This window comes from Aotus nancymaae, unplaced genomic scaffold (genome assembly GCF_030222135.1).
Source record: "Aotus nancymaae isolate 86718 unplaced genomic scaffold, 86718_ANA_hifiasm-v0.15.2.pri h1tg000008l, whole genome shotgun sequence".
In the NCBI taxonomy this organism is placed as follows: domain Eukaryota; kingdom Metazoa; phylum Chordata; class Mammalia; order Primates; family Aotidae; genus Aotus; species Aotus nancymaae.
In genome coordinates this window covers 3,059,733-3,082,691 of record NW_026988419.1, presented here as the reverse complement: position 1 = coordinate 3,082,691, position 22,959 = coordinate 3,059,733, and positions in this window count along the sequence as shown.

The following is a 22,959-nucleotide window of genomic DNA, read 5'->3' as shown; positions in this document are numbered from 1 at the left end:
CCTTCGCTTATGAAGCTTAGTTTGGCGGGATATGAGATTCTGGGTTGAAAATTCTTTTCTTTGAGGATATTGAATATTGACCCCCACTCTCTTCTAGTTTGTAGGGTTTCTGGTGAGAGGTCTGCTGTGAGTCTGATAGGCTTCCCTTTATGGGTAACATGACCTTTCTCTCTAGCTGCCCTTAGAATTTTCTTCTTTATTTCAACCCTAGTGAATCTAGCAATTATGTGTCTTGGGGTTGCTCTACTTGAGGAATATCTTTGTGGTGTTCTCTGGATTAGCTGGAGTTGAGTATTGTCCTGCCTTACTAGATTAGGAAAGTTTTCCTGAATAATAACCTGAAGAATATTTTCCAACTTGGATTCATTCTCTTCATGACATTCAGGTACACCTATCAATCGTAAATTAGGTCTTTTCACATAGTCCCGTATTTCTTGGAGACTTTGCTCATTCCTTTTTACTCTTTCTTCTCTAATCTTGTCTTCTCATTTCATTTCATTAAGTTGGTCTTCGACCTCTGATATCCTTTCTTCTGCTTGATCAATTCGTCTGTTACAACCTGTGCATACTTCGCTAAGTTCCCGTATTGTGTTCTTCAGTTCCATTAATTCACTTATATTCCTCTCTAAGTTGTCAATTCTCGTTAGCATTTCGTCAAACCTTTTTTCAAAGTTCTTAGTTTCTTTACATTGGGCTAGAACATGTTCTTTTAGCTCACTAAAGTTCCTTATTATCCACTTTCTGAAGCCTAAATCTGTTATTGGAATGCACTCATTCTCCATCAGGCCTTGTTCTCTTGTTGATGAGGAACTGTGATCACCTGTAGAAGGAGAGGCATTCTGATCTTGGGTATTCTCAGCCTTTTTATGCTGGTTTCTTCCCATCATTGTAAGTTCATCCACCTGTCGTCTTTGTAATTGCCTACTTTCAAATTAGGTCTCTGAGTGAACGTCCAACTTGTTGATTCCCAGCGCTGAAATCTGAGCAACCCACTGCGCCGGCCAAAACAGCGGCATTAAGATTTGTGGTGCCTCTCTGCCCGGGAATCTCCGGTCTGGCTTCCCTCCTGAGTCCCTTCTTCAATCAGGTAAATGGGCGACTCTGCCTTCCCGGAGCTCCAAACGTCAATCAAAAGGGGACCCAATCCCGTTTACTCTGCACTAAGAATTGCTGCGCCGGGGCGCCAGCAAAACCGTGATGCCAGCCACAAGAGTCGCCCTGGCAACCCGTGGGGCTCCTCCGCTGGGAATCTTCCAGTCCGTGGGTAACAAAAATTCGTCTGAAAGTGTGGCGTCCTCTCGTTCTGTGTGCTTTCTCTGGGAGCTACAATCCCAAGCTGCTAGTGATCAGCCATCTTCCAAAAGAATTCAAAGCAAGGACTCAAACAGATTATCTGTACACTACACTCACGAAAATGCAAAATGATTCATAGTAACAGAAAGCAGACCAGGGTCAGGTGCAGTGGCTCACATCTGTAATCCCAGCAGCTCAGGAGGCAGAGGAGGGAGGATCATTGGAGGCCGGAAGTTCAAAAGCAGCATGAGAAAGTTAGGGAGACCCTGTTTCTATGAAGAAATTGAAAAATTAATGGTGGGGCCAGGCATAGTGCCTCACACCTGTAATCCCAGCACTTTGGGAGGCTGAGGCAGGTGGATCACTTGAGGTCAGGAGTTTGAGACCAGCCTGACTAACATGGTAAAATCCCATCTCTACTGAAAAATACAAAAATTAGCCAGGCATGGTGGTGGCATGCACCTATAATTCCAGCTACCTGGGAGGCTGAGGCAGAAGAATCACTTGAACCTGGGAGGCGGAGGTTGCAGTGAGTCAAGATCTCATCGCTGCACTCCAGCCTAGGCAACAGAGTGAGATTCCATCTCAGAGGCTCTATCATATATCAGCAGTCTTTAATCCCAGCTACTTGGGAGGCTGAGACTGGAGGATTGCCTGAGCCCTGGAGTGCAGTGGCACAGTCATAGCTGTAGTGAGTTGTGATTGTGCCACTGCACTCCAGGCTAGGTAACAGAACAATACCCTGTCTTAAAAGGAAAAAAAGGGGACTGGGCACAGTGGCTCATGCCTGTAATCCCAGCACTTTGGGAGGCCGAGGCAGGTGGATCACGAGGTCAGGAGATCAAGACCATCCTGGCCAACATGGTGAAACCCAGTCTCTATTAAAAACACAAAAATTAGCCAGGTGTGGTGGTGCATGCCTGTAGTCCCAGCTACTCAGGAAACTGAGGCAGGAGAATTGCTTGAACCTGGGAGGCAGAGGTTGCAGTGAGCTGAGATCGCACCACCACATACCAGCCTGGCGACAGAGAGACTCCACCTCAAAAAGACAGACAAAAAAAAGAAGAAGAAAGAAGAAGAGGAGAAAGAGAGAGAAAGAAAGAGGAAGAGAGGAAGGGAGGAAGGGAAAAAGGGAGGAAGGGAGGGAGGGAGGCATAAAGGGAAGGAGGGAGGGAGGCCAGAGGTGACCAGGGAAGAAGGGAAGGCAGAGAGAAGGAAGCGACTGTACAGAGGCACGAGGCTATTAGTGGTGGTGGTGATATTTGCTGTCTTGACTGTGGTGATGGTTTTATGGGTATATGCCTGTGTCAATATTTATCAAATTGCACACTCCGAGTATATGAAATTTATTGTACGTCAGTTTTAATTCAATAAAACTCTAAGAAAATCCCAAGAATTTTGGTTAGAATTATCTTAACACCTAAACATTAATTTAGAAAGACTGACAACCTTAAAATGTTCAGTTTTCCTTCCAAGAACACACATTGTTCATGTTTTATATCGCTAAGAAAAAAGTATACCTTTCTTCATTCACCTCTCTCTCTTTTTTTTTTTTTTTTTGAGATGGAGTTTTGCTCTGTCACCTGGCTGGAGTGGCGCGAACTCTGCTCACTGCAACTTCTGCTTCCTGGGTTCAAGCCGTACTCCTGCCTCAGTCTCCCGAGTAGCTGGGATTATAGGTGTGTGTGCCACCATGCTCAGCTACTTTTTGTTTTTGTATATTTAGTAGAAATGAGGTTTCACTATGTTGGCTAGGCTGATCTCAAACTCCCGAGCCCAGGTGATCTGCCTGCCTTGGCCTCCCAAAGTGCTGAGATTACAGGTGTGAGCCACCACGCCTGGCCATTCACCTCTCTTATGTTTACAATTATTTCACCTGTGAAACCTGTGAATTTCATCCCAATACTAGATCTTAATTGGATTTTTTGTGTTTTGTTTTCTGCATGTGGATGTCGATTGCCCCAGTACCATCTGTTGAAAGACCACGCTTTTACCACTGAATCACTTTTGCATCTTTGTCAAAAATCAACTGACATATGTGAGTCTAGTTCTGCTCTTTATTTTTCCCAGTGATGTGTTTTTGTTTTCTTTTGTTTTTTTTTTTGTTTTTGAGACCGGGTCTTGTTCTGCAGCTAGGTTGGAGTGCTGTGATGTGATCATAGCTCACTGAAGGCTTGACCTCCAGGGCTCAAGGAATCCTTCCACCTCAGTCTCCTGAGCAGCTGGGACTACAGGCACGTGTGACCACACCCGGCTAGTTTTTTCTAAGTTTTTGTAGAGTTGTGGGGGTCTCACTATGTTGCCTCAGGTCTTAAACACCTGGGCTCAAGTGATCCTCCTGCCGGCCTCCCAAAGTGCTGGGATTACAGGCATGAGCTACCATGCCCAGTTTTTGTATATATTTACAATAATACGCGTTTTCCTGATAGCTTTTTTTTTTTTTTTTTTTCCGAGACAGAGTCTTGCTCTGTCGCCAGGCTGGAGTGCTATCTCAGCTCGCTGCAACTTCCGCCACCCAGGTTCATTCGAGTCTCCTGCTCAGCCTCCCGAGTAGCTGAGATTACCAGGGAGCGCCACCACGCCCAGCTAATTTTTTTGTTTTTTAGTAGAGACAGGGTTTCACCATATTGGCCAGGATGGTCTCGATCTCCTGGCCTAATGATCCACCTGCCTCAGCCTCCCAAAATGCTGGGATTACAGGCGGGAGTCATTGCGCCTGTCCCCTGATATCTTTTTTTTTTTTTTTTGAGACAGAGTTTCGCTCGTTACCCAGGCTGGAGTGCAATGGCGCGATCTCGGCTCACTGCAACCTCCGCCTCCTGGGTTCAGGCAATTCTCCTGCCTCAGCCTCCTGAGTAGCTGGGATTACAGGCACGCGCCACCATGCTCAGCTATTTTTTTGTATTAGTAGAGACGGAGTTTCACCATGTTGACCAGGATGGTCTCGATCTCTTGACCTCGTGATCCACCCGCCTCGGCCTCCCAAAGTGCTGGGATTACAGGCTTGAGCCACCGCGCCCGGCCCCCTGATATCTTTTAATAAGTCTTGATATCAGGTAATATATAAGTCCTTAAACTTTGTTCCTGTTTTTAAAGTGCCTTTGATTATTCTAAGTCCTTTGCATTTTCATATAAACATTAAAATTAACTTGTCAATTTCCAGGGGAAAAAAAAGTCCTGCTGGGATTTTTATTTGGAGTACACAGAATCTGTGGCTCAATTCTGGGAAAAATGACATCTTAATATTGAGTCATTCAATCCATCCGTGAATAGTATATATAAATATATACATTTGGCCAGGCGCAGTGGCTCATGCCTGTAATCTCAGCACATTGGGAGGGTGAGATGGGCAGATCACGAGGTCAAGAGTTCGAGACCAGCCTGGCCAACATGGTGAAACTCTGTCTCTACTAAAAATACAAAAATTAGCTGGGTGTGGTGGCACATGCCTGTTATCCCAGCTACTCAGGAGACTGAGGCAGGAGAATCGCTTTAACCTGGGAAGTGGAGGTTGTTGTGGTAAGCCGAGATCGCACCACTGCACTTTAGCCTGGGTAACAGAGTGAGACTCCATCTCAACAACAACGACAACTATATATATATATATGTATGTATGTATATACAGTCATGTACCATATAACATTGTTTATATCAAGAACCGACCACATATATGATGTTGGATCCATAAGATTATAATGGAGATGAAAAATGGCCAGGCACAGTGGCTCATACCTATAATCCTAACTCTTTGGGAGGTCGAGGCAGGCAGATCACCTGAGGTCAGGAGTTCGAGACCAGCATGGCCAACATAGAGGGAAACCCCATCTCTACTAAAAAGTACAAAATTAGCAGGGCGTGGTGGCACACACTTGTAGTCCCAGCTACTTGGAAAGCTGAGGCAGGAGAATCACTTGAACCCAGGAGGCAGAGGTTGCAGTGAGCTTCGAACACACCACTGCACTCCAGCCTGGGCAACAGAGCAAGACTCTGTCTCTCAAAAGCTGGAAAAATAAATGGCCACAGCCCAGCGATGTGGCAGCCACAGCAATGTGGAAGCACAGTGAGTCAGGAGGGTAACTTGAGCCCAGGAATTCGAGACCAGTCTGGGCAACATAGTGAGACCTTGTCTCTATGAAAAATAAAAATAAAAAAATTTTAATTTCTGAATGTTCGTTGCTAGATGTAGAAATACAATCATAAAAATTATTAGGAATAACCTTAATAATAAATACGAGGTCTATAAAGAAACATAATTTCTTTTTAGTTCTATAAAACATTTGACAAACTCATGTCTCAGGATGGAAATCAGAATATGAATGTTTAGCTTTTAACACAAATCTATCCCAAATTCTGTTTTACTGTTTTTTTGTGTGTGTGACAGAGTCCTTTTAAAAGCCATCTGGGGCTTTCTCTTCCCGGTTCTTCCCAGAGTTGGGAAAAGCTGGGTTGAGAGGGTGAAAAATTTTTTTTAAATAAAAAAAAGAAAAGAAAAGCCATCTGCAAGAATAAACAATAAAGATTTGTTAGGAACATTTGAAATAAACTAAACTGAAATAAACTAATCTTACTAGATTAAAAACCCATTACAAATGAACAGTAGTTAATATTGCCTGGTGAAACAATACATGGTCAGGTTAATAATACTTCATACTTCAGAAATCGATCCTGGATCATCAGGATGGTCATAAATAACAAAGCAAGATTTGCAAATTAGTGGACAAGAGATTGGTTATTCAATACATGGTTCTAAAAAACATGATTATTTGGAAAATAATAAACATAGCATATAACAAAATTAAGTCCAGAGAAATAAAAGGGCTAACCATAAATAATAATCAAGTCACAAAAGCAATGGGAACTGTACGTGATTATTCATTGTTCTTTGCATAAAGCAGTGGAGGAAGTCACAAAGAAAAAGACAGTAGATAAGTTACCTTCACATGCTTCAAAAGCCCACTGTGGCCGGGCACGGTGGCTCACGCCTGTAATCCCAGCACTTTGGGAGGCTCCCTTGAGCCCAGGAGTTCCACACCAGCCTGAGCAACATAGTGAGACCGCGTCTCTACCAAAAATTCAAAAATTAGCCGGCATGGTGGTGCACCCCTGCAACCCTAGCTATTCGGCAGGTTGAGGCGGAGAATCGCTTGAGCCCAGGAGTTCGAAGTTACGGTGAGCCACAATCGTGCCACTGCACTCCAGCCTGGGCAACAGAGGAAGACCTTGTCTCAAAAAAAAAGTAGCAGACAAAGCGCATGAGCCCATAAAGGGTCGTCTGGACTGAAATCTGGGGGTGAAGGAGAGGGCAGGGCCCCAGCACCCCGGCAGCCTGACCACACCAGATGCAGACAAGTCGGTAAGCAGTGCACGGTGAGCCTGCTTCACGGTTGGTTTACAGCCTTTGTCCGTTTTTTTCTATTGGTTTATTTGTCTTTGTCTGTTTTTCTATTTGCTACACCTACTAGAATGGGACTGACTTTTTCTCATTGATTTGTAGAAGCGCTTCACTAAAGACATTTATCAGGTATGCATTGAAAATATTTTTCCATTCGTCATCATCTTTTGACTTTGTTCATAATTTGTCTATGATACAGTGATGTTTTAATGCAAATTTTCCATCTTTTCCTGAATGGCTTGTAGGTATTGTGTCATTCTTCTTCTTCTTTTTTTTTTTTTTTCGAGACGGAGGTTCGCTCTTGTTACCCAGGTTGGAGTGCAATGGCGCGATCTCGGCTCACCGCAACCTCCGCCTCCTGGGTTCAAGCAATTCTCCTGTCTCAGCCTCCTGAGTAGCTGGGATTACAGGCACGCACCACCATGCCCAGCTAATTTTTTTTATTTTTAGTAGAGACGGGGTTTCACCATGTTGACCGGAATGGTCTCGATCTCTTGACCTCGTGATCCACCCGCCTCAGCCTCCCAAAGTGCTGGGATTACAGGCGTGAGCCACCACGCCCGGCCCCGTGTCATTATGCTTCAAAAGTCCTCTCCTACCCAAAAAGCCCTGAAAACTAACACAATTAAACATAAACAAGCTCTTTCCAATTTTGAGTTATAAAATAAATTTCCCATGTTTTCTTCTAGGACTTTCATATTTCACTTTTTACATTAACATATTTAATCCACCTGAAATTTGTTTGTTTGTTTGACATGGAGTCTCACTCTGTTGCCCAGGCTGGAGTAAAGTGGTGTCACCTCAGCTCACTGCAACCTCCACCTCCTGGGTCCAAGCAATTCTCCTGCCTCAGCCTCCTGCATAGCTGGGACTACATATGCCCGCCACCATGCCGGACTAATTTTTTGTATTTTTAGTAGAGATGGGGTTTCACCATACTGGCCAGGCTGGTCTTGAACTCCTGACCCTGTGATCCGCCTGCCTTGGCCTCCCAAAGTGCTGGGATTATAGGCATGAGCCACCACACCTGGCCTGAAATTTATTTTATTATAAGACATGAGGTATTGCTGGGCATGGTGGCTCATGCCTGTAACCTCAGCACTTTTGGAGGCCAAGGCAAAATGATCACTTGAGCCCAGGAGTATGAGATCAGCCTGAGCAGCATAGTGAGACCCCATTTCTACAAATAATAATCTAAAAAAATTAGCCAGGCATGGTGGTGTGTGCCTGTGGTCCTAGGTACTCAGGAAGCTGACAGGAATATCAGCTGACCCTGGGAGGTCAAGGCAGCAGTGATCCATGATCACACCACTTCACCCCAGCCTGGGTGACAGAGTGACACCCTGTCTCAAAAAAAAAAAAAAAATTAATCCAATTTTTCCTCTAGGCAGCTGATCCAGTTGTGCCAACAGCAAGTGGAAGTGCCAAATTTATTATATTCTCACGTGCACTTGGGGCTAATTCCATGTTTCCTGGGCACATTTGAGACCTCTGCTCTTCTCAAAACTCTGACTCTGACATCTCCATCTTTTCTTCAGATGACCTTGACTTTTCATTCAAAGAGCATGTGGAAGGACTCGTGGGAAGAGCACCTCCAGTTTAAAACCGAAGACCCATCCCCTGCCTGCCTCCACCCAAGTCTCAGAGCCCACCCTTCCCAATCCCTTAGGACCACTGTCTCCCTTCTGTGGTCAACATCCATTGCTTCACCAATCCTTCTCCATGGCCTTTTCGTTTGTTTGTTTGTTTTTGAGATGGAGTTTCACTCTTGTTGCCCAGGCTGGAGTGCAATGGCGTGATCTCGGCTCACTGTAACCTCTGCATCCTGGATTCAAGCGATTCTCCTGCCTTAGCCTCCTGTGTAGCTGGATTACAGGCATGTGCCACCATGCGCAGCTAATTTTTGTATTTTTAGTAGAGACGGGGTTTCACCATGTTGACCAGGATAGTCTCGATCTCTTGACCTCGTGATCCACCTGCCTCGGCCTCCCAAAGTGCTGGGATTATAGGTGTGAGCCACAGTGCCTGGCCGTTTTTTTCTTTTGAGACAGAGCCTCACTCTATTGCCCAGGCTGGAGTGCAGAGGTGCGATCTTGGCTTACTGTAATCTTCGCCTCCTGGATTCAAGTGATTCTCTTACCTCAGCCTCCCGAGTAGCTGTGATTACAGGTGCATGCCACCATGCCCAGCTAATTTTTGTATTTTTAGTAGAGATGGGGGTCTCACCATTTTGGCCAGGCTGGTCTTGAACTCCTGACCTTATGTGATCCGCCTGCCTCAGTCTCCCAAAGTGCTGGGATTACAGGCCTGAGCCACCGCGCCTAGCTCTGTGGCCTTTTAAATGGGCTCAAATCTTTCACATGTTGAAAACAAACAAAAACAAGAAACTCTTTCAACCCCACGAACCTCTTCAGCTGTGCCCCTACTCTCATCGCTCAGCCAGATTCCCTGAGGGAATAGGAGTCTCTGTAGTCTCTGCACTTCTGTCACTCCTGCAGTCCGCCTGCACCCCACTCGTCCAGAGTCAGAAGGAGTGGGGAGCTCTTGGTCTTACTTGGCGTCTGGTCTGTCCTCCCAGCTCTGAACTATGACATCCTCCGCCAACATCAAGCAGAACTTCAGCGGGACTGGATGTGGCTCATGACAGCCACTTCCACATTGTTCCCAGAAGGGGGAGCCAAAGGGCAGAAGGTGGCAGAGGTGGGAGCCTTCCATCTCTCGTGGAAGGGAGTGAGACGAGCCGCTGGTCTTCTCTTCCGCAAGTCACCAGTCAGGAGTCCAAGTACACCCACAGATGCTGCAGAAAGCGACAGAGCTTGCTTCGAAAGCCTGAACATCACTGCGGTCTGGGGTCGTAAGCGGGCACGAGGGGCTCATGGGAGAGTAGTGTAAGTGCCTTCCTGCCCATCCTCAAACCAGGTCCTGGAGCCAGCTACCTGCCTCAGCAATTTCCCTGTTGTCAGTTCCAGGCCAGGGGAGACTTGTAAGACCACTCACAAAGTAGAATGTGCAGTCAGAGTTGGGGGAGCACCAGCTTGAGGGGCTGGAGGCTAAAGTCAGGAGCTGTGTACTAAGCAGTTCACACCCTCCCTCTCCCCAGAGAGATCTGGCCTTTGTCCCTTTGTCCTGGCTCCTGGGAGACCACATCTGATGGTATACTCTAACCCTAAGGAGGCGACTCATGTTGGGCCCCTTGGGGCAAGAGATGTCAAATCAACCCCCCAGGGCGAGCAAACAAGTTGGAGACGGAGTTCAACCTCGTGGGTGATTCCATCAATCCAGCCCACAGAGGGAAACTGCAATACAAATTCTGACATCAAAGCCCGGGGAAGCTTCCGTGGTCGGCAGTACTCTGCATATCATCACACACCACAGCAAAGAGGAGCTTACGTGGCTCCTTGTGTGGCTGCCAGCTCCTCATCGGGACCCTCCCTGGACTCTGCCCTCTGTCTCTTCCTTTGGCTGGTTCTAATTAGTTAGATTAGATCCTAATTAGTTCTAATTAGTATCCTTTCCCAATCATAAACATGGGGGCAATGGTACTGTGCTTAAGGAAGAACCAGCAATTGGAGGTGAACCCAGACAGGAAGAATCCAGTCCCACCCTCGCCCCAAGGTCTGAGGATGACACCAGAAGCCCTGACCTCCTGGGACCTGAAGCAGAAGGGCGCTTGGTATGGTGGAACAGGCGGGACGGTAGATTCTGCCACTGGGACGATCAGCCCTCCTTTGTGATGAACCTGAGTAGATTAATTTCATTTTGGGAGGGTGCAGTGGATCGAGGGCACAGATAGACAGCCAAAGTATCATCCCAGATCCAAAAAATCAGAGGTTTTGTTTGCCTTTTTATTAATTTATTTTGAGACGGCGTCTCACTCCATCACCCAGGTTGGAGTGCAGTGCTGCGACCTCAGCTCACTGCAACCTCTGCCTCCTGAGTTCAAGCGATTCTCGTGCCTCAGCCTCCCAAGTAACTGGGATTACAAGCATGCGCCACCACACCCAGCTAATTTTTGTATGTTTAGTAGAGACAGGGTTTCACCATGTTGGCCAGGATGGTCTGGATCTCCTGGCCTCGTGGTGATCTACCCACCTTGGCCTCCCAAGGTTCTGGGATTACAGGGGTGAGCCACCGTGCCCAGTCCATGATTGTGGTTTTGATTTGCATTCCTCTGATAATTAGTGATGTTGAGCATTTCTTCATGTTTGTTGGCCACTCTTACTTATTTTCAGACAGCGTTTCACTCTTGTTGCCCAGGCTGGAGTGCAATGGCGCAATCTCGGCTCACTGAAATCTCCGCCTCCAGGATTCAAGCAGTTCTCCTGCCTCAGCCTCCCAAGTAGCTGGGATTACAGGCATGTGCCACGGTGCCCAGCTAATTTTTGTATTTTTAGTAGAGACAGGTTTTTGCCATGTTGGTCAGGCTGGTCTCGAACCCCGGACCTCCGGTGAACCACCTGCCTTGTCCTCCCAAAGTGCTGGGATTACAGGCGTGGGCCACCGTGCCCGGCCACTCTTGTCTTATTTTGAGAAGTGTCTGTTCATATATTTGCCCACTTTTTATTTGAGTTATTTATTTTTTGCTTGTTAAATTCTTCTTTTTTTTTTTTTTTTTTTTTTGAGATGGAGTTTCGCTCTTGTTACCCAGGCTGGAGTGCAATGGCGCGATCTCGGCTCACTGCAACCTCCGCCTCCTGGGTTCAGGCAATTCTCCTGCCTCAGCCTCCTGAGTAGCTGGGATTACAGGCACGCGCCACCATGCCCAGCTAACTTTTTGTATTTTTAGTAGAGACGGGGTTTCACCATGTTGACCACGACGGTCTCGATCTCTTGACCTCGTGATCCACCCGCCTCGGCCTCCCAAAGTGCTGGGATTATAGGCGTGCACCACCGCACCCGGCCCTGCTTGTTAAATTCTTTAAGTTCCTTATAGATTCCAGATATCAGACCTTTGTCGGATGAGTGGTTGGCAAACATTTTCTCCATTCTGTAGGTCGTCTGTTTACTCTGACAAACACTTTTCTGATCTCTATGACCAGTGATTAGTGTTGCTCGTTAGTTCTAGCTTCTGTCACTCTACAAAAGATTTTTGAGTCATCTACGTTGTTGTGAATAAGTAAGTTTTAAAAACTGTTAGGTAGGCTGAGCACAGGGGCTCATGCCTGTAATTCCAGCAGTTTGGGAGGCCAAGGCAGGAGGATTCCTTCAGCCCCAGGAGTTTGAAGCCAGCCTGGGTAACATAGGGAGACTCCATCTCTAAAAAAAAATTAAAAATTTGCTTGGCGTGCACTTGTGGTCCCAGCTGCTTGGGAGGCGGAGGTGGGAGGATTGCTTGAGCACAGAAGGTAGATGCTGCAGTCAGCTGATATCTCACCACTGCACTCCAGCCTTGGCAACAGAGGGAGACCTGTCTCAATAAATAAATAAATAAATAAAATAAGGGCGGGCAGGTGGCTCACACCTGTAATCTCAGCACTTTGGGAGGCCAAGGCGGGTGGATCACAAGGTCGGTAGATCGAGACCATCCTGGCTAACACGGTGAAACCTCATCTTTACTAAAAATTCAAAAAATTAGCCAGGTGTGGTGGCACGTGCCTGTAGTCCCAGCTAATCGGGAGGCTGAGGTAAGAGAATCACTTGAACCTGGGAGGCAGAGGTTGCTGTGAGCCGAGAGTGCACCACTGCGCTCCAGCCTGGAGGACAGAGTGGGACTCCATCTCAAAAAAAGAAAGTGCTAAGTATCCACTCTCCTCTTGATGGACATCTGAATTCTTTCCAGTTTGGGGCTATTATGACTAAAGCTGCTACAAAGATTGTTATACAAGTGTTTTTGTGGACGGATGTTTTCATTTCCCTTGAGAAAATATTTAGGAGTGGAATTGAGTCCTAAGAGTAGGTATACATTTAACTTTATACTGTTAGAAACTGTCAGAGTTGGTGTGTGTTTAACTTTATAACAAATGTTCACTTTTCCAAAATGGCTGTGCCGCTACAGTCAGGTATGAGTGGGGCGGGAGAAGGGTCCCCACACACGCTGCGAGTGTCGGGCGACCATCAGGCGATGGTCAGCTGGTTGTTAAATCTCTCTAAAGTAGTAATTGATCACAGCCGGTGCAGGGAAAGGTAGGCTCCTAATAGAAAACACCTGAAATTGGTGATCAGCAGCTTTCCAATGAGATCTGAGGAGTGGGGAGAAATAACGCAAGATCCAGGACGTGTGCCAGCATCAGAACCCCGCGTCCGGAGGCCGGGCTGCGCGCTTGGTCTCTCGCGTCGCCCGCTTGGCCTCTCGCGTCGCCCGCTTGGCCTCTCGCGTCGCCCGCTTGGCCCTCTTCCACGTGTACTTTCCTTCCTTTCCTACTGCTCTAAAGCTTTTTTTTTTTTTTTTTTTGAGACAGAGTCTCCCTCTGCCGCCCAGGCTGAAGTGCAGTGACACGATTTCGGCTCACTGCGACCTTCGTCTCCCTGGTTCAAGCAATGCTCCTGCCTCAGCCTCCCGAGTAGCTGGGACTACAGGTGCCCGCCACCATGCCTGGCTAATTTTTGTACTTTTAGTAAAGATAGGGTTTCACCATGTTGGCCAGGCTGGTCTAGAACTCCTGACCTCAGGTGATCTGCCCGTCTCGGCCTCCCAAAGTGCTGAGATTATAGGCTTAGTCACCGAGCTCGGCCTCTAAAGCTTTTTAATAAGTTTCACTCCTGCTCTAAAACGTACCTTGCTCTCTCTCTCCTTATGCCTTATGGCCTTCAGTCGAATTCTTTCTTCTGAGGAGGCAAGAACTGAGGTTGCCGCCGACTCATACAGGTAACTACCACCACTAACAGTGCAGCTGCATATTCTACCAGGAATAGAAGAGAGTTCTCATTGTTTACGTCCTTGTCAACATGTGGCATCGTCAGTGCTGTTGATTTGAGCTATTTGGTGGGTGACTAGTGGTATCTCATTGTGGCTTTAATTTGTATTTCTCTGGTGACCAATGATGTTGAATGCCCTTATTTTTTCTCTCTCTTTCTCTCCTTCTTTCCTTCTTTTTTTTTTTTTTTGAAACAGAATCTTGCTCTGTCACCTAGGCTGCAGTGCAGTGGTGTGATCTCGGCTCACTGCAACCTCCACCTTCCAGGTTCAAGCAATTCTCCTGCCTCAGCCTCCTGAGTAGCTGGGATTACAGACAAGTGCCACCATGCCCAGCTAATTTTTGTATTTTTAGTAGAGACGGGGTCTCATCATGTTGGCCAGGCTGGTCTCAAATTCCTGACCTCAAGTGATCCACCTGCCTCAGCCTCCCAAAGTGTGAGCCACCGTGCCCAGCCAAGAATATATATATATACACACACACACATACATATGTGTGTGTGTGTGTGTGTATGTGTTTTGGGTCTCACTCTGTCACCTAGGCTGGAGTGCAGTGGCATAATCCTAGCTCACTGCAACCTCGACTTCCTAGGCTCAAGTAATCCTCCTGCCTCAGCTTCCCTAGTAGCTAGGACTTTAGGTGCACACCACCACACCCCACTTATTTTATTTTTTGTAGAGATAGGGTCTCCCTATGTTGCCCAGGCTGGTCTCAAACCCTTGGACTCAAGCCTCACAAAGTGCCAGCATTATAGATGTGAGCAACCACACTCAGCCCATATGAATATCCGGTTTTCTAAACATTATTTGATGAAAAGACTGTATTTTCCCATTGGATACCTGGTACTTTTATCAGAAATAAATTATATATATGAGGAATGATTACTGGACTTTCTAGTCTATGTCCCTGATGTATTTATTTTTCCTATAACAATACCACACTGTATTACTGTAGCTTTATATTAAACCTTAAAATCATTTAGTGTAAGTCCTCCAACTTTCTTTTAATTTTCAAGACTGTTTTGACCTGGGCACGGTGGCTGACACCTGTAATTCCAGCACTTTGGGAGACCGAGGTGGGCAGATCACTTGAGCCTGGGAGTTTGAGACCAGCTGGGGCAGCTTGGCAAAACCCTGTCTCTACAAAAAATACAAAAATTATCCAGGTGTGGTGGTGTGTGCCTGCATTCCCAGCTACTTGGGAGGCTGAGGCAGGAGGATCACTTGAGTCTAAAGAAGTCGAGGCTGCAGTGAGCCAAGATCATGTTACTGCACTCCAGCCTGGGCAACTGAGTGAGGTCCTGTCTCAAAAAAACAGAGATTGTTTTAGCTATTCTAGTGTTTTGCATTTCCATGTAAGTTTTAGAATAATCTTGTCAATTTCTTTCTTTTTTTTTTTTTTTTTTTGAGACAGTCTCGCTCTGTTGCCCAGGCTGGAGTGCTGTGGCACAATCTCGGCTCACTGCAACCTCTGCCTCCTGGTTTCAAGTGATTCTCCTTCCGCAGGCTCCCAAGTAGCTGGGATTATAGGCACCCACCACAACACTTGGCTAATTTTTGTATTTTTACTAGATAGGGAGTTTCACTATATTGGCCAGGCTGGTCTTGAACTCCTAACCTTGTGATCCACCCACCTTGGCTTCCCAAAGTACTGGGACTGCAGGTATGAGCCACTGTACCCAGCCCATCTTGTCAATTTCTATTAAAAAATTTTCTGAAACTATGATGATTGGGTTGAATCTATAAATAAGCTTGGAGAGAATTGACCGGTTAACAATATTGAGTCTTTTAATTTACAAACAGGATGTATCTCTCCAGTTATTTAGTCAACTTCTCTCGACAATACCCTGCTCACCTTGTATTAAATCTATTCCTAAGTATTTTGTTTTTCTTAATGCAATTATAAATGCTAATTTTAAAATGTTCTGTTTTCCAGTCGTTTGCTGTTCGGTATATAAGTGAAACCAATTTTTACACATTGATTTTATGTTCTTGAAACCTTTGTACTTTTGTTTTTTATGATAGTTTTTTTGTAGATTCCAGTGATTTTTCTAACTATGGAATCGTATTATCTGTGAATAACGACTGTTCTAGTTCTTTTTTTTCCCTTGCCTTATTGTACTGGACTTCCGATCGAGTTTATATGGAAATAGAATAGACACCCTTGCCTTGCTCATGATTTTAGGAGAATGGTCAACATTTTACTCTCAAGTGTGATATTAGCCTTCGGTTTTTCACAGGTGTTCTTTATCAGCCTGTTAAAATTTCATTGAGTTTTGTTTATCACAACTGTTAATTGTTGAAGTTTGACAAATGCTTTTTCTACTTTAATTTGGGCAATTGTATTATTTTTCTTACTTAATTCTATAAAATGGTAAATTATTAGGTCGGTGGAAAAGTCATTGCTGTTTTGCCATTGAAAGTGATGGCAAAAACCACAATTACTTTGGCACCAACATAATACATGGATTTTTCAAATGTTAACCAAACTTGAATTGAGACTACATCCCTACTTGATCATGATGAATCATCATTTTTATGTATTTCTTGATTCAGTTTGTTAATTTTTTTTTTTTTTTTTTTTTTTTTGAAACGAAGTGTTGATTTTGTCACCCAGGCTGGAGTGCAATGGTGCAATCTCAGCTCACTGCAACCTCCCCGGGTTCAACCAATTATCCTGCCTCAGCCTCCCAAGTAGCTGGGAGTACAGGCACCTGCCACCACACCCAGCTAATTTTTGTATTTTTAGTAGAGATAGGTTTCACCATATTGGCCAGGCTAATCTCTAACTCCTGACCTCAGGCCATCCACCCGCCTCAGCCTCACAAAGTGCTGGGATTGCAGGTGTGAGCCACTGCACCCGGCTGTTAATTTTTTTTTTTTTAGAGATGGAGTTTTGCTTTGTTGCCCAGGCTGTAGTGCAGTGGTGTGATCATGGCTTACTGCAGCCTCAACCAGCCAGACTCAAACAATCCTCCCACTTCAGCCTCCAGAGTAGCCAGGACTACAGGGGCATCATGTCTGGCTAATTTTTTTTTAATTTTTTGTAGAGACAGGGGTCTTGCTATATTGCCAAAGCTGGTCTCAAACTCTGATTCTCAAGCAGTCCTCCCGCTTCGTCCTCCTAAAGAGCTAGGATTACAGGTGTGAGCCACCATGCCCAGCCTGCTAATATTTCATTTTATTTATTTATTTATTTATTTGAGATAGAGTCTGGCTCTGTCACCCAGGCTGGAGTGCAGTGGCACTATCTCAACTCACTGCAGCCTCCACCTCCCGGGTTCAAGCGATTTCCCTGCCTCAGCCTCCTAAGTAGCTGGGATTACAGGCGTGTGCCACCATGCCCAGCTAATTTTTGTATTTTTAGTAAAGACAGGGTTTCACCATTTTGGTAAGGCTGGTCTCAAACTCCTGACCTCAGGTGATCCACCCACACCAGCCTCCCAAAGTGCTGGGATTACAGGCGTGAGCCACTGCATCTGGCCCAAGCCTGCTAATATGTATATTTTTCAATTTTATGTTTGTTTCATGAGGAATATTGGTCTTTTTTTTGTAATGTCCTTGTCATATTTTGGTATTGGCACTTATGAAACAAACTGAAAAAAGCTTCTCCTCTACTTTCTGAAATATAGTTTGTATAAGATTGGTATTATTTTCAGTAATGTGCTATATAGGTTGGTAGTCAAAAAAAGAAAAAATTAAAAAAGATTGGTATTATTTCTTTAAACAGTTCATAGAATTTATTCATAAAGCCATCAAGGCCTGGAGTTTTCTCTGTGGAAAGTTTTTAAATGAATTCAATTTCATCAGTACATGTAGGATTATTCATATTTTCCATTTCTTGTGTCCATTTTGGAAAGTTATGTTTTCAAAGAATTTGTTCATTTTATCTCAGTCGTTAAATTTTCTGAAGTAAAGCTATTCACAATATTCCTTCATTATATTTAATATCTGGATGGGGCGCTGTGGCTCACACAGGTAATCCCAGCACTTTGGGAGGCCGAGGCGGGTGGATCACGAGGTCAAGAGATCGAGACCATCCTGGCCAACATGGTGAAACCCCGTCTCTACTAAAAATACAAAAAATTAGCTGGGCATGGTGGCGCGTGCCTGTAATCCCAGCTACTCAGGAGGCTGAGGCAGGAGAATTGCTTGAACCCAGGAGGCGGAGGTTGCAGTGAGCCGAGATCGCGCCATTGCACTCCAGCCTGGGTAACAAGAACGAAACTCCGTCTCAAAATAAATAAATAAATAAATAAATAAATAAATAAATAAATAAATAAAGGAGGATTACTTGAGGCCAGAAATTCAGGATCAGCCTGGGCAACATAACACGACTTCATTTCTACAAAAAAAAAATTTGAGACAGTCTCGTTCTGTCACCAGGTGCCAGGCTGGAGTGCAGTGGCATAAGCTCGGCTCACTGCAACCTCCACCTCCTGGGTTCAAGCAATGCTCCTGCCTCAGCCTCCCAAGTAACTGGACTACAGGTATGTGCCACCATGCCCAGCTAATTTTTGTATTTTTTAGTAGAGACGGGGTTTCACCATGTTGGCCAGGATGATCTCGATCTCTTGACCTCATGATCTGCCTGCCTCGGCCTGCCGAAGTGCTAGGATTACAGGCATGAACCACCGCTCCTGGCCTTTTTTGTTTCTTTTTTTTTGAGACAGAGTCTCGCTGTTACCCAGGCTGGAATTCAGTGGTGCCATCTCACCTCACTGCAACCTCCGCCTCCTGGGTTCAAGTAATTTTCCTGGCTCAGCCTCCTGAGTAGCTGGGATTACAGTCATGCGCCACCACACCTGGCTAATTTCTGTATATTCAGTAGAGATGGAGTTTCTCCATTTTAGCCAGGCTGACCTCGAACTCCCGACTTCAGGTGATCCACCCACCTTGGCCTCCCAAAGTGCTGGGATTACAGGAGTGAGCCACCACGCCCAGCCAAAATTTTTTTTTAATTAGTCTGGCATGGTGGCATGCACCTATGGTTTTAGGCACTTGAGAGGCTGAGACAAGAGGATCACTTGAGTCCTGAGTTTCAAGCTGCAGTGAGCTACAATCATGCCACTGCACTCCGGCCTGGGCAATGGGCAACAGAGCAAGACCCTGTCTCTTAAAAACAACAAAACAAAAACTGTACAATCTGTAATGTGGTGATATCCCTTCTTTCATTCCTGATAATGGCTATTTGTGTTTTCTCTTTTTTTCTTGTCAGTTTTGCTAGGGGGCTATCAATTTTATTTATATTTTCAGTGAACCAAGTTTTGTCTTGATATTTCTACATCATTAATATTTATTCTTATTTTTATTATTTGCTTTTCCTACTTCTTTCTTTCTTTTTTACATGCTTAAGCTGGAAACAGACAATGAACTTTAAAACTCTATCTTATTCCACTGGGCGTGGTGGCTCACACCTATAATCCCAACACTTTGGGAGGCTGAGGTGGGCAGATCATGAGGTCAGGAGTTAGAGACCAGTCTGGTCAATGTAGTGAAACCCTGTCTCAACTAGAAATACAAAAAATTATCTGGGTGTGGTGATGTGCGTCTGTAATCCCAGCTACTTGGGAGGCTGAGGCAGGAGAATTGCGTGAACCTGGGAGGTGGAGGTTGCAGTGAGTCAAGATCATGCCATTGCACTTCAGCCTGGGCGACAGTGCGAGACTTTGTCTCTAAAAAAAAAAAAAAAACTACACCTCTGTCTTTTTCTTTTCTAAAGTATTTTAAGTTGTAAGCTTCCATTTAAGCACTGTGAAATATTATCTAAATGATAATACTTTGATCCATTGTGATTTCTACTTTGATCGGTTCGGAAGTGTTTTTCAGAAATGTGCTTCATATACAGATGTTTAGGGGTTTTCTAGGTATCTTACTCATTTCTAATTTATTTCTTGGTATATTTTCCAATCCTTTGAAATTTCTTGAGATTTGTTTCGTGGCCTAGAATATTTTGGTGAATGTTTTATGTGCACGTGAAAAGGTGTGTTTTTCAGTAGTTAGGCCTAACTGGTCAACAGTTTTCAATTCTTCTATATCATTATTGATATTTATCTATCTATTTATCTCTTACAAAATGAACAATGTTAAAATCTCCAACTGTGATTGAAAATTTGTCCATTTCTCTTTATCCATTTTTTGCTTCACAGATCATAGAATTGTTATTGTTTGCATACACATTTAAGATTGCTATGTCTTTCTGGTAAATTGACTTTTTTTTCATTATGAAATGTTGCTCTGGGCCGGGTGCGGTGGCTCACGCCTGTAATCCCAGCACTTTGGGAGGCTGAGGCAGGTGAATTACGAGGCCAGGAGTTCAAGACCAGCCTGGCCAGCATGGTGAAACCCCGATTCTACTAAAAATATAAAAAATTAGCTTGGCATGGTGGCACATTGCCTGTAATCCCAGCTACTTGGGAGGCTGAGGCAGGAGAATTGCTTGAACCTGGGAGGCAGAGGTTGCAGTGAGCCGAGATTGCGCCACTACACTCCAGCCTGGGTAACAGAGCAAGACTCTGTCTCAAAAACAACAACAACAAAACCCAGACCATCCCAGCTAACACAGTGGAAGCCCGTCTCTACTAAAAATATAAAAAGTTAGCCAGGCGTGATGGCACATGCCTGTAGTCCCAGCTACTTGGGAGTCTGAGGCAGGAACATCACTTGAACCTGGGAGGCGGAGGTTGCAGTGAGCCGAGACTGCGCCATTGCACTCCAACCTGGGCACAGCGAACAAAACCAAGTCCCTGCTGTCTGAGGGAGCGTGCATTTCTTTTCATGTTTCCCTGTACAGGGATCAGAAATAGGGTAACCCTCCTAGCCTCTTACTCCCAGGAGGGTGGGGACAGCCACGGGCTCCCATCTATGAATTGGATGGAATTGGGCTTTTGAATGGCTGCAATCCTTGGGGATTTGTTATTTTCCTTCCTCTCCTTCTCAGTCACTCTCTTTGTGTGTCTGAGTTCTTTGTTGTTAGTGTTGTTTTTGTAAAGACAGGTGTCCCGCTGTGTTGCTCAGGCTGGTGTCTAACTCCCGAGAGCCCATGCTGTCTTCCTGCCTCGGCCTCCCACAGTGCTGGGCCACTGCCTAAATTTTTTTTTTTTTTTTTTTTGAGACAGAGTCTTGCTCTGTTGCCCAGGCTGGAGTGCAGTGGCACGATCTTGGCTCACTGGAACCTCCGCCTCCTGGGTTCAAGTGATTTTTCTGCCTCAGCCTCCTGAGTAGCTGGGATTATATAGGTGCCTGCCACCACACCCAGCTAATTTTTTTTTTTTTTTTTTGAGATGGAGTCTTGCTCAGTTTCCCAGGCTGCAGTACAGTGGCGTGATCTCAGCTCACTGCAACCTCTGCCTCCTGGGTTCAAGCAATTCTCCTGCCTCAGCCTCCTGAGTAGCGCCACCATGCCCGGCTAATTTTTGTATTTTCAGTAGAGATGGAGTTTTATCATGTTGGCCAGGCTGGTCTCGAACTCCTGACCTCAGGTGATCCATCTGCCTCGGCCTCCCAAAGTGCTGGGATTAAAGGCATGAGCCACCGTGCCTGGCCTTACTGCCTACATTCTTAAAGGTGGAGGGGGAGTTTTGGCAGGAAGACGGGATCATTTGTCGGATGCTACAGGGAAGTAGGTGAACTGAGGGAAGACTGACCACTGGCTTTGGCATCTTAATGAACATGATAGGGGTAGGGGACAGAAGCCACACTTCAAGGAGGCTGGAGTGAGGTCATCCTGAAAGTTTGGCAATGAAGGGAAGAGGGGACAACTGTGTGAGGCAGCAGGGTCAGGGGACAGTGTTTTGGGATGAGAAAGCTTTAGTATTAGGCTGAGGGGAGACAGTGAGACATACAAAGATAACAGGGTAACTCTCAGAGAAAAAGCACAGGACATGCTTCCAAAACATCTCAGCTGTAGGATCCAATTAGAAACCTCTTTTGGCCGGGTGCGGTGGCTCACACCTGTAATCCCAGCACTTTGGGAGGCCAAGGTGGGCAGATCACCAGGTCAGAAGATCGAGACCATCTTGGCTAACTAACATGGTGAAACCCTGTCTCTATTAAAAATACAAAAAAAATTAGCTGGGCATGGTGGCACGTGCCTGTAGTCTCACCTGCTTGAGAGGCTGAGGCAGGAGAATCATTTGAACCTGGGATGTGGAGGTTGCAGTGGGCGGAGATTGCCCCACTGCACTCCAGCCTGGGTGACAGAGCAAGACCTTTGTCTCAAAAAAAAAAAAAAAAAGAAAAAAGAAACCCCTTTTGTAGGGGTTATGCAGTATTACTCAAGGTGGGGGACTCCCTGGGCCTACCCGCTAGTCCCAAATCTGAGGGTGAGTTTGGAGTTAGAGACGCACAGGCCTGCAGCCACATCATTACCAGGCCTCCCTCCAGCAGCAGTTTCCAGATTCTTGCGGGCTTATGCTGCCACCTGCTGGAAGTATGACAAACGTGGCGACAACCATTTGCTGAAGAGAATAATCACTTTTCTAAAATGGCTGCAAAACCCATCAAATCAGAAACTAGAGACAGCAGGGAAGACTGTGACTGTGACTTCAGTCCCTAATCGCAAGCCCTGGTGTCTTTCTGGCCCTGCAGGGTAACCACTTTCCATCCTCATCATCTTCATTCTTTTTTTTTTTTTAGCTAGAGTTTCATTCTTTTTGCCCAGGCTGGAGTGCAATGGTGCAATCTCGGCTCACTGCAACCTTCGCCTCCTGGGTTCAAGCAATTCTCCTGCCTCAGCCTCCTGAATAGCTGGGATTACAGGCATGTACCACCACGCCCAGGTAATTTTTGTATTTTTAGTGGGGACAGAGTTTCGCCACGTTGGCCAGGCTGGTCTCGAACTCCTGACCTCAGGTGATCTACCCACCTTTGCCTTCCAAAGTGCTGGGATTACAGGTGTGAGTCACTGCGCCCAGCCCTCATCTTCATTCTATAGGAAATTGGCACATGTGATTAGAACAAGCAGTGAGAAATCATAGGACTGGACCATCTCTACTTTCCTTAAGAAATGGAAAAAGAAAAAGAATCAAGAGATAGGAACCTTAGTGTCCTGCCCTTGCCTTGCCTCACAGCAGGTTAGCAGAGGGGCTGAGAAAAAAGCCTGGCTACTCAGCACAGTAACAGCAAGTGCTTCTTTATCAACAGCAACTTGATAGAAATGCAAGCCCCACCTTGGGAGCCATGAACTCTTCCTTCGACTCAAGCCCTCCCTTGCACACAGCAAGGGAACCTACCAACATCGCACTCCCATAGGCTCTGCAAGTACTGAAAAAGCAATGGCTGTGCTGCACCAGAGCCACCAGCAATCCTGGCCCTGTTCCTAGATAGCCACGCAGCCTGTAGATGATCGCTTACTTTAACCCATGGGCCTCCCAAAAATTGCAAAAAGAAACTGTCCATGACATATCGTCACCTGAGTGAA